Below are 13239 nucleotides of genomic sequence, written 5' to 3' on the forward strand. Positions count from 1 at the left end.
TTTTTCCTTCCCATGTGCATAACTTTACATTTATCAGTGTTAAACCCCATCTGCCACTTATCTGCCCAAGCCTCCAATCTATCCAGATCCCTCTGTAGTAGTATACTGTCCTCATCAGTGTAAATTACTTTACACAGTTTAGTGTCATCTGCGAAAATTGATACTTTACTATGCAAGCCTTCTACAAGATCATTAATAAATATATTGAAGAGAATAGGGCCCAATACTGACCCCTGAGGTACCCCACTAGTGACAGTGACCCAATCTGAGTGTGTACCGTTAATAACCACCCTCTGTTTTCTATCACTGAGCCAGTTACTTACCCACATACAGATGTTTTCTCCCAGTCCGAGCATTCTCATTTTATATACTAACCTTTTATGTGGTACAGTGTCAAATGCTTTGGAGAAGTCCAGATATACCACATCCATTGATTCGCCGCTGTCAAGTCTAGAACTTACCTCCTCATAGAAACTGATTAAATTAGTCTGACATGACCGATCCCTCACGAAGCCATGCTGATATGGCGTTATTTGCTTATTTCTGTTGAGATGCTCTAATATAGCATCTCTCAGAAAACCTTCAAACAGTTTACCCACAACAGATGTTAAACTTACCGGCCTATAGTTTCCAGGCTCTGTTTTTGGCCCCTTTTTGAATATTGGCACCACATATGCCATGCGCCAATCCTGTGGGACATTCCCTGTCAGTATAGAGTCTGCAAATATCAGAAATAAGGGTCTGGCTATGACATTACTTAATTCCTTTAGGATACGGGGGTGTATGTCATCCGGTCCTGGCGATTTGTCTATTTTAATCTTTTTAAGTCGCTGATGTACTTCTTCCTGGGTCAGACAGGACACTTTTAATGGGGAATTTATTTTTGCATTCTGCATGTCATCTGACAATTTATTTTCCTCAGTGAATACATTGGAGAAAAAAATATTTAACAGCTTTGCTTTCTCCTCGTCGCTCTCTGCGACTCCCCCCTCATTACTCTTTAACGGGCCGACACCTTCAGATTTATACTTTTTAACATTTATATAGTTGAAGAACATTTTAGGGTTAGTTTTACTCTCTTTGGCAATTAATCTCTCGGTCTCTAGTTTGGCCGCTTTTATTTGTTTTTTACATGTTCTATTTTTTTCCTTATAGTTTTTCAGTGCTTCCATGCTCCCCTCCTGTTTCAGTGAATGATATGCTTTCTTTTTGTCATTTATTGCTTTCGTTACAGTTCTATTTATCCACATTGGTTTCTTTTTGTTCCTTAACCTTTTATTACCATACGGTATGTACCTCTCACAATGAGATTTTAGGATGTTTTTAAAGATATCCCATTTTGTGGCTGTATTTTTATTTTTGAGGACTTTGTCCCAGTTAGTTTGGCCTATGGCCTCTCTTAGTTGGCTAAATTTAGCTTTTTTGAAGTTTGGTATTTTTGTTCCTCCCTGTAGAAACGCTCTTTTGAATGATAATTGGAAGGTTATTACTTTGTGGTCACTATTTCCCAGGTGTCCCCCAACCTGCACGTCTGTTGTTCTGTCCGGCCTATTGGTTAATACTAAGTCCAGTATGGCCGTCCCTCTAGTCGGGTCCTGAACCAGTTGGGAGAGGTAATTGTCTTTGGTTATTGCCAAGAACCTGTTTCCTTTATGAGATATACAAGTTTCAGTTTCCCAGTCTATATCTGGGTAGTTGAAGTCCCCCATAATAACCACCTCATTATGATTTGCCGCCTCGTCTATCTCGTTTAGTAGTAGATTTTCTGTGGACTCTGGTATATTAGGTGGTTTATAGTAAACTCCTATTAGTAATTTATTGTTGTTTTTAGCTCCATGTATCTCTACCCACACTGACTCCACATGTTCATGTCCCTCACTTATATCTTCGCGGAGTGTGGGCTTTAGACCGGACTTTACATAAAGGCAGACCCCTCCCCCTCTCCGGTTTTGACGATCCTTTCTAAACAGACTGTAACCTTGTACATTAACCGCCCAGTCATAGCTATCATCCAGCCATGTCTCAGTTATTCCCACTATGTCATAGTTCTCCTCACACATCAGTAATTCCAGCTCACCAGTTTTATTAGTCAGACTTCTGGCATTAGTATACATACATTTGGGAGGTTTGTGTATATTTTTTACCCTACACCTTTCCTTCTGAACTGTTCTAGTCCCTCCTTCCATTCCTCCCCCAGTCCAATTACCTTGCCCCCGGTCTCTATCTTCGCTATCTTCCCGTCCTATAACGTAATTACCCTCCCCCCAGTCCCTAGTTTAAACACTCCTCCAACCTTCTAGCCATCTTTCTCCCCAGCACAGCTGCCCCTTCCCCATTGAGGTGCAGCCCGTCCCTACGATAGAGCCTGTAGCCGATAGAAAAATCGGCCCAGTTCTCCAGGAACCCAAACCCCTCCTTCCTACACCAGTTCTTGAGCCACTTGTTAATCTCCATTATCTCCCGTTGCCTTTCTTGTGTGGCTCGTGGTACAGGCAGTATTTCGGAAAATACTACCTTTGTGGTCCTTGCCCTCAGCTTTTGACCTAAATCCCTGAAATCATTTTTAAGGACTCTCCACCTACCTCTAACTTTGTCGATTCTTGCTCGGCAGTGTGTGGCTGTCCCAGTCCGAGCGCAGCATGTTCACAGCTGGGAGTTTTGCCAAGACAAGCCTCCCAGGTCACAAATGTTTGATCTGTTCCACCTCGTTCAAAGTGGTTGCAGTCAGACTCATCCTCCCCAGCTCAAATGGTGTAAAAAGTGGTGATGGATCGGTTCCTCCATACGCTGTCAATACCTATACAATGTTGGGTTGCCCAGGAAAATCCCCAGACTACGGACGAATTGGTGAGCCTCGTAGAAAGGTATATCAGCATGGAGGACTCCCTGGAAAATCTGGAGGGTTTGAGGCTCTAAAAGCAAAACAGTTCCCCAAGAAAGGACCACAATCCACTCCCAACTGGAAAAGCCAGATCAAGGAGAAGTTGGAGCCAGGAACCAGAGTCCAGGCCAGCCCCATTATCTGTTGGAGGTGACAGGCTCCTGGACATATAGCAGCACACTGCCCTTTGTCTACCCAGTCCATGGAGTGTAGAGTGCCAACATTATTCCCTTTTTGCACATCCTGTGTGCAGTGCAGTTACCCAAGCCCGGAAACAACCCCGGGTGTGTAAAGTGATTGTGAATAGTGTCATGGTGACTGCCCTTCTGGACTCCGGCAGTTTGGTCACTTTGATGACGTCCATGGTGCCTCACGTATTAAACCGAGAAGCATGTGAGGGTTTTGTGTATCCATGAAGACACCAGGGATTATCCGGTTGCTCAGGCATCGATAAACATTGTGTGTGGTACTATACAGCATGAGGTGAGAGTCGTGAAGGACTTACTGCACCCGATTATACTGGGAAGACAATTTCCACTGTTCTGGGACCTTTGGGCTAAAGCTGAGGTCCCAATGAGACTGACAAGTACTGAGTGTTCTAGTAGTGATGTTGGGAAAGGTAATGGTGTGTCCTGGGGCTATATCGGGGTCTCCACTAGCTGTGATGTTAGGAGATGAGGACGAGGAATTAACCCCTGTGACCAATGTTCTTGATCTTGAGGTGTCTCGGGATAATTTTGGAGCGGCACAGCTCAGGTATCTTACCTTGAAAGGTGGCTGGGAAAATGTATCAGTACTGAATGGGGTTGCCCAAAGTTCCGGGGCTGATAATCAGTTTCCCCACTTCGCCATAAATAATGATCTGTTATATAGAGTGACCAAAAGTAAAGATGAAGTATTGGAAAAACTGCTGGTACCTGGTCCATATTAACGCTTAGTATTAGGTATGGCTCACTCTCATGTTTTAGGGGGACACTTTGGGACAGGTAAAACCCAAGAACGCATTCCTGCAGAGATTCTATTGGCTGGGGTGTTACAAGGAAATAGCAGACTATTGCCAGTCGTGTCCCACCTGCCAGTTAACAGCCCCTGTCCCACATTTCAAAAGCCCCTTGGTCCCTCTGCCAATCATTGAAGTCCTGTTTGAATGGATTGCAATGGATCTCGTAGGTCGCGTAGTAAAGTCAGCTAGAGATCAGCAGTATATTCTGGTGGTAGTAGACTATGCCACCAGATACCCAGATACAGTCTCTTTAAGGAATACCTCATCGAAAAACATAGCGAGAGAGTTGTTCCAAATGTTTGCCAGAACGGGTATACCTAAAAAGATGTTAACTGATCAGGAAACACCGTTCATGTCTAAGGTCATGAAAGAGTTGTGTTGGATGTTGAAAATTAAACAACCGCGAACATCAGTATATCATCCGCAGTCAGACAGTCTAGTAGAACAATTCAATAAAACGCTTAAGAGTATGTTAAAAAAGGTGGTAGAGAATAATGGTCGTGATTGAGACAGTCTGCTACCGTACCTACTTTTACTATTAGAGAGGTTCCTCAAACCTCCACTGGGTTTTCACCTTTTTAACTATTATATGCTCGGCACCCTCAGGGGTTGCTGGATGTGGCGAAGGAAACTTGGGAAAATGAGACTACCCCTTATAAAAGTGTGGTTGAACACATTTCACAAATGCAGGAGAGGATATCTAAGGTCATGCCCATAGTAAAAAAACATCTACTGAGGGCTCAAGATAACGAAGGAGTGTATGACAGGACAGCCAAGGTCAGGCAGTTTAGTCCAGGGGACTGAGTGCTAGTTTTAGTACCCACTGTGGAAAGCAAATTCCTAGCTAAGTGGCAGGGGCCTTATGAGGTTGTTGAGAAAGTTGGGGAAGTTAACTACAGGGTTCACCAACCTGGGAAAAGAAAACTTATACAGCTGTATCATGTGAACTTGTTAAAACCATGGAAAGATCGAAACTCCCTTGAAACAACCTGTTTGGTGGTAGAGGCAAAAAGTAACAGTCAGGATGTCACAATTGCAGAGACCCTGTCCAAATCACAAAGACAGCAATGCAAGGAACTGCTACAACAGAATAGAGACCTAATCTCAGATTTTCCAGGCCTCACTAATATTATTGAACATGAGGTTCGAACCAAACCACATGTTCGGGTAAACATAAAACCCTATAGAATCCCTGAGGCCCGTAAGGAAGTTATATCACAAGAGATCAAAAGGATGCTAGAGCTAGGAGTGATTGAGAAGTCCCGGAGTGGGTGGTCCAGTCCAATAGTGTTGGTACCAAAACCTTCTGGAGAATGGCAGTTCTGTATTGATTACAGAAAACTCAATGAGGTTTCGGAGTTCGATGCTTACCCTATGCTAACAGTGGATGAACTCATTGACGCTCAAGGGACGCTATGGAAAAAAATAATTTTTTTCACGCCTGAGGGGTGTTTCCAATATGTGAAGATGCCCTTCCATTTACAAGGTGCCCCAGCTACATTACAAAGAGCTATGGACAGGATCTTAGGCCCTCACAAAAAGTATTCAGCTGCATACCTGGATGATATTGTCATCTTTAGCCAAAATTGGGAGAGTCACTTGGGTAAAGTCCAAGCCATACTAGATTCCCTAAGAACAGCAGGATTCACCATAAACCACAAAAAATGTGCCATGGGTATGGAAGAGGCCAAATATCTGGGTTATGTAGTAGGGAGAGGTCTGATTAAACCTCAAAATTATAGGGGACACAGTGCCCAGTAACCCTTATTTATATTTTGAAAAGCAATATACCTAGACAACTCTGTTGCATCATCAGTAAAAGAGGGAATAACTATAAACACAACACAAAAAGAACAGGATTGGTAGTTAAAGTGAGGACAAGTCATAGCAAGACACAGACCATTAAGCTTCATCCCTTGTAGTCGATGCAGAATGTGTAAAAATGTTTAATGCAAAAGAAAAGACTAAACATCACAATTTCTCAGTTCAAATAATAAAACAGTTTTGTTATTTAGGACGTAGTTAAATATTGCTCAAAGGGGGTTATTTATGTGCTCAAGTGTCCATGCCGAAATGTATGTAAGTCACATCTAATGCCCACTGTTTAAAAGATTAGGAGAGCACCTGAGAAACATGAATAAATAATCCCTAAATGCTAAAAGGACAAACATAACAGCACATTAAAAAAAAAGTCAAAGCTCGAGTAAAAGTAAAACGGCATGAAAAGTAGCAAAATCAAGAGCAAAATCTAAAAGGATTTTTTAATTTAGACATGGTAGCACCAAAGAACTTGAATAGTGTTGAGCGAAACGAGTTTCGGACGCTTCATCCGAAGTCGCTTCGTTCAAAATTTTGGAATAATACTGTACGGATTCACCTCCGTACAGTATTAGAATGTATGGGCTCCGATGAGTTATTCAACAAAGTCACGAGCAACTTCGTAAATAACTAACTTAGGCTCAATGGAGCCCATACATTATAATACTGTAAGGAGACGTATCTCCATACAGTATTATTCCGAAGTTTTGAACAAAGCGATTTCGGATGAAACATCCGAAGCTTGCTTCACTCAGTACTAAACTTCAGATGAAGCATCTGAAGCTCGCTTTGCTTAAGCACTAGACTTGAACAGTGAAATTGAACCATTTTACTATTTGGAACACCTCAACGTTTTATATATCTATTTTTCTTTATGTTCATTTTTATATGTTTTTATTTAGCATTTTTATAAAGGTTTAATGAATTTTATGTATGTATTCATTGGGCATTTTAGTGTACTAAGTATAATAAATGTGAGATTTTAATATAGAAATTGTTAGTGACAGATAACCAGGAATGGAATACAGGAAAAAAGTAAATGAAGTATTTAATAAGACACCACAAAGATGGTGTAAACCACACTGTGAACCAGAGTGGACCTCTTCCTCTAGATAAAAATAACTCAAAATTTTTCCTGTACCAAAGTTAAACATTTTCCTAATATGAGAGGCATCATTCAAGATGGCAGCTCCCTGCTAGGAGGAGAAGAGGAGCCTTAGTGCATGCTAGGAATGTTTTGAAAGTTATATAGCTGGGAGCACCAGAGTAAGGCCTCTTGCACACGAATGGCGGTTCCGCAATACACGGATCACCCTCCGTGTGCATTCCGCATCACGGATGCGGACCTTTTCACTTGAATGGGTCCGCAAATCCGGATATGCGGTGTAGAACAGATGCACGGAATGGAACCCCATGGAAGCACTATGGAGTGCTTCTGGGGTGCTCCGTTCCGTGCTTCCGTTCCGGAACTTGTTCTATCTTTTTGCAGAACAGATGGATCAGCACAGGTACGGAGCCCTTACGTTCAAGCCTAAGGGAGCATACATGCCTGAAGAAAAAAATTATCTAGTGATAGTATTGATTATTAGTTTGGTATCACTCTTTGAAAGCTCCTGTAACTGAAAATGGTTTCAAGTACAGATAGGTGTTCTTCCAGCTTTTGTGCCTTTCAGCTATTACATGATGCTCATATGTGACTCCACTTGTATCCATTTGTCCTCATACAGAGTCTGGACAGAGGTTGTCTTCATAGAAAAACCCATTCCAAGAATTTCCTTGCTATTTTTTTTTTTACTGCTGTCAATCTATTGTTAAGTAGCTAGTATGGTTGATACGTTGCATAAATGTATAAAACACTAAAGTAATTTTACCAGACCATAATCAGAAAGTCTAATATAATACACCCAACCCTTTATGTGGATGCAGGGTAATTGCACCATTTAAGTATTTGCTGGACTAGATATACTATGTTCAGAGATTTGCCACATTTCCAGATGTTTGAGAGGCCGATGCTTTGTGTCAGAAATAATGGCTCAGCACGAGGTCTCATCCGCGAGGCAGGAAACATGCAGAATGTGTGCATCTTAAAATAAAAGAAACATATTGTCTTTAAATATTCTGCATGAGGCGTGCTGTTTTCATCCCGATCACTCACATCTCTGTCTCCTGCTGTTTTAGCCGCAGAGATTTATTTTGACAATATTACAAGAAGTGGCAGAAATCACTGTACATGTGGAACATTGCACAGGATTGCTGAATAGATATAAACAAAGTTGCAGATATTTAAAGCAGAAGTTATTCTGTATATGGGCTCAGGCAATACAGATTGATTAGGAAATTACTCCGTGCAGTGAACACTTGGGAAAAAAGGATGAAGAATGACAAGATGAATAGTCATCAACCCATAGTCATGTAATAGTGTCATAGTCCCAAACTGACACAGCAGCTTTATATTATTGTTATACCCCATGGTCATATTGCTGTCCTATAGTGAGATTGAAGGATTATAATAACCACACTATAGTGCTATGATGATAATATAGCCACATCTATTCAAATTATAGCCCCATAGTGATATTACTTTAATATAAGGAGATTATGGAATTATAATAATCATATTTTAGTCCTATGTCACATATATTCATATACATTCGCTCTATAGTCCTCTACTCTTATGAGTGTCTTATTCTGATATTACAGGATCATAATAACCATTCTAAAGTCATACATTATGTCATTTACATGTATAATCACGTTATAGCCCAATAGTCTAACTATTGTCCTATCCTGAATTTTATAGGATCATAATAACAGTACAATAGTCATATGCCATATAATTTAACTTTATAGCCCAATACCCCTATTATCGTCCTCTCTGGAAAGTACAGGATTATATCCTAAGGTAATATAATAGTGACAAGTATGCATTTATGGTCCCATATTCATTTTTTTCATCAATAAATTTTTATTGAATGGCATATAGTGAATGAGACAATTTACAAATTATGCATATTCAAACAAAAGGAATAATACATACAAACAAAATAAAAAGAAATAATAATGTAAGGTACCAATTTTGCAAGTATAAAAGTATACAATCCAAGTAAATAGCTTGTTTCATAGAGGTTACCCCTATGACTGTTGCATCATACACAGGCTATAATATAACGAGAAGATACATCTTAAAACACCACTGCACAGTACTCGTATACCTGGATGCTAAAGCAGGTAGTGTTGAAGCGGAGCCGCATACGTGCTAGATAGCCAGAGCAGCCATGCGTTGTGTGTTGCTATTCTATTTTTCATAGATGAGGCGAATGTAAACTCGCACTGCATATGATAGTTAACCAGGTTAACAACTTCTTTGGTCGAAAGGGTCTGCAGGTCTTTCCACCGACGAGCAATCACCTTTTTAGCTGCTGAAAGAATATGAGCTATTATATTCCTACTTTCCTTAGGTATGTCCCCTAGACCAATGCTAAGAATCGCCAATTCCGGAGTTACTGCCCCTGTAAAACCTGTAACCTCTTTTATTATTTTTAATACTGAAGTCCAGAAGTGGGCTAGGGCAGAGCAGCCCCACCACATATGATATGGTGTGCCGACCTGACCACACCCTCTCCAACACATCGGTGAGTAATCCGGATTGGTATGAGCTAACCTGTTTGGGGTAAGATACCATCTCATTTGAATTTTTCTATTCTGCTCGGCATGGTTTATGCACTTCGATGACTTCATGGACCAGAATAAAGCGTCCGTCCATTCCTCCAGCGTGAATTCCTTCTCCATTTCAGCCTCCCACTTGTACATGAAGGGTTTTTTGACATCCCCGCCTGCTGACTGCAGGAAAGAGTACCAGAAAGAGAGGCTGGAATGAAGGCGAGCATCCGCGCTAAGAATCTTGCCCAATGGATCTCGCTCATTCACCGTCATATCCAATTTGAGTGATGTGAGGAAATGGCGGATCTGAAGATACTGATAAAACACAGAATTAGGTAAATTAAAGCTGGCATGTAACGATTCAAAGGTACACAAAACAGATTGCTCAAACAGGTTCCCCAAAGTGGCTATCCCACAATTTAGCCAACTAGTAAGTTGGAGCGTGGGGATGTGGTACTCAATGACCGTTATAGGAAACTGCCTCTTCTCTATAGAAACGGGAGTTCTGTGTTTACATCCATGGGCCCAGGCAAATATAGAAGCTTGCATTGTGTCTAATGGCAAGGGGAAAATAAAAGGCTTCATTAAATATGCTGCCAATAGCGACTTCAACGATCTCCTTTTAACATAGACCTCCTCGATCGCCAACCATTTATGTGACGATGACGGAGACCACCATTCCATGGACTGATCCAGCAAATTAGCCATATAATAACTGTAGAGGTCAGGAACCCCCAAACCCCCCTTCCTAAGAGCCGGGAACAGTACATTCTTACTGATCCTGGGATGTGAGCCTCCCCATATAAACCCCATCATGTCATCTTGCAATTGTTTAATGTAAGCTCTGGGGAATTTCAACGGGATACATCTGAACATATACAAGATCTTTGGGAGCACCATCATTTTTACTACATTAATTTTTGCTATCCATGAAAGTACCCCTTTATTATATTTGGAGTAGTCCTTCTGTATTTCAGCCCTTAATAATTTATGATTAAGCTATATCATACCTTGCAACGAGCTGGATAACTCTACTCCCAAATATCTTATCGATTCAGATGCCCAGTTGAAAGGATACTCAACACTGAGAACCCTGTGCATGCTCTCAGGTATATTAATGGGTAATACATTAGTTTTACCAACATTCAATTTGTAGTATGAAACAGAGGAGTACTGGTCCAATATCTCTAATGCAGCGGGCAGTGAGTTTAAGGGGTCAGTAACCGTCAGAATGACATCATCTGCATACAATCCAATGCAGTGCGAGTGTTTCCCCGCTGTAATCCCCGATACCCGCACACATCCACGCATCTTCTCTGCCATAGGCTCCATCACTAGCGCGAATATCAGGGGTGACAGCGGGCACCCTTGTCTAGTCCCGTTTGTTATTGAGAAAGGTGTAGATAAAAAACCTGAGGCCAGAACGTTCGCACTGGGTGCTGTATAAAGCCCCAAAATAGCTTGTAAGAAATGCCCCTCAAACCCAAACTTCCTAAGAGTTTGGTCCAGGAACCCCCAGTGCACTCTGTCAAACGCTTTTTCAGCATCTAAGGATACAAAGATCGTGGGGGCCCTGGACCAACCCACTATTTGGATCAGGTCTATCATTCTCCTTGTACCATCCCTACATTGTCTCCCTGGCACAAAGCCAACCTGGTCCTGATTAATCAAAGCCGGTAATACAGTACTGAGGCGGGTGACAAGTAACTTAGCAAACAGCTTGAGGTCAGCATTTAATAGGGAGATTGGCCTGAAGTTTTCGGGGACATCAGGAGATTTCCCTGGTTTAGGTAGGGTGACTACAGTGGCTTTAAGCATTTCTGGAGGAATATTCCCCGATACCAGAAATGAGTTATATAATTTAGTTAAGTAAGGGATTAATGTTGAGTGAAACGTTTTATAATACTCCACTGGAAAACCGTCAGGTCCAGGGGCCTTGTTAGATGGAGTGGCATTAATGGTCTTTAAGATCTCTTCTGGAGAGAATGGCCTGTTAAGACTACTGAGTTCAGCAGCAGATATTCTAGGTAGTGTAAGGGAGTCTAGGTATGCAGATATTGACTCCACGGATGGTTGTACTGTATTACCGTCCTCTCGTAAGTTGTATAGGGAGGAGTAATATGACGCAAAAGCGTCCGTTATTTCTTGTGGATGAGTGACTACTCTATTTTTATATTTCAAGCTAGTTATCCTAGCCGCAGCTTTATGACTTTTCAGTCTGCGAGCCAAGAGCGCCCCCGCTCTATCTCCAGCTTGATAATAATTAGACTGTAACCGTTTCATCCCTAATTCCTGTCGATAAAGGAGGATAGCCCTCAATGCAGATCTACACTCCTGAAGAGCTGCTAGCGTGGTGTTATTATTATACATTTTATGACATTGTTCCGCATTTTGCAAGCGAGTAAGGGCATCCTGTATTACCTGGTTCCTGTTTCTGTTCACCCTTGCCGCTAGCTGCAGCAGGACCCCTCTCATAAATGCCTTGTGCGTAAGCCACAAAGTATTGACACTGATATCAGGGAGGTCGTTGAATGCCAGAAATTCTTGCATAGTATCTGTGATCTTTCTGACTCTATCCGGACATTTTAGTAAGTAGGTATTCAGTCTCCACTGCGGTCTAGGAAGGGCAGGAACCCCATCCTCTACATCAATACTAACTGGAGCGTGGTCTGACCAGGTTGCTCCCCCAATGTCGGACCGTGTCACCCTATGCAGGAGGCCTTTAGAGACTAAAATATAATCGATGCGAGATTGGGAGAGGTGTGCTGTAGATAGGAACGTATAATCACGTTCATTACTATGCTGGTAACGCCAGATATCATGAAACGCAGACTCATACAGCGTAAATTGAAGCTCTGCCCTAGTGCGGCCTTGCGCAGATTTAAAATCCATTTTTGCATTCACCGGAATGTTGAAATCTCCTCCCATTATGACTTCCCCTTCCGCCAATTTCTCTACTTTATTGAATAGCCTCCTGCAGAAGGCCACCTGTCCGACATTAGGGGCATACACAGACACCAAAGTAAATGGTTTACTATCCAATGTACACAATAGAATGACATACCTCCCCGCTGAATCAGTTACACATTTCTTTAAGGAGAAAGTGATTGCAGATTTTACCCCAATAAGCACCCCTGCCTTTCTTTTTTTCCTAGTATGAGAGTGAAATAAAACAGGAAATTTTTATGTTTACATCTGAACGCGTCCTTACTCAACAAATGCGTTTCTTGCAGTAGTATGACATAACATTTAGCTTTAGAAACTTCTGACCAGAGTTGCGTACGTCTGAATGGAGAGTTCAGACCACGCACATTGAGGGAAAATACCTTCAGCCCCATGACTCATGTATAGAGTGCCTTTGTGTCACAAACCTCCTCAAATACTCCTGGGAACCCTCTTGGATCAGTACACCCTCCGCTCCATTCACATATGCAATAGACATTGGTACCAACAAAAAAGAAAAACAAGACAAATTAAAAATAAAATAAAACATTAACTGAAGTGTGGTCGTTGAGGCCTAACTGGCCCGACCCGGTAATTGTAGGTCTAGAGACCTATAGAACAAGTCCAGCAGGGGCAAAAAGAACTAAATTAGCTCCTTGCTTCGGACTAACATTAAGTAATGAGAACAGTCAATCTTCTACTCCTGTATGAACAGACTCACATATCAGGCAACGTCCCAGTCTGGAGGAATCCTGTCAGGACGCGCGGTGGTCTCCTTTGCCGTGGAATTGCCATCACTCATGATACCCCATTCGCTCAGACGTTTAACCGCACCTTGCGGTGAATTGAAGATCTGTAGGCTGCCCTCATAGGTGACCAGTAACTTCACTGGGAAACCCCAGCGGTACTTTATCTGATGTTGCCTCAGGACTGT

The sequence above is a fragment of the Bufo gargarizans genome, chromosome 2 (assembly GCF_014858855.1).
Source record: "Bufo gargarizans isolate SCDJY-AF-19 chromosome 2, ASM1485885v1, whole genome shotgun sequence".
NCBI lineage: Eukaryota > Metazoa > Chordata > Amphibia > Anura > Bufonidae > Bufo > Bufo gargarizans.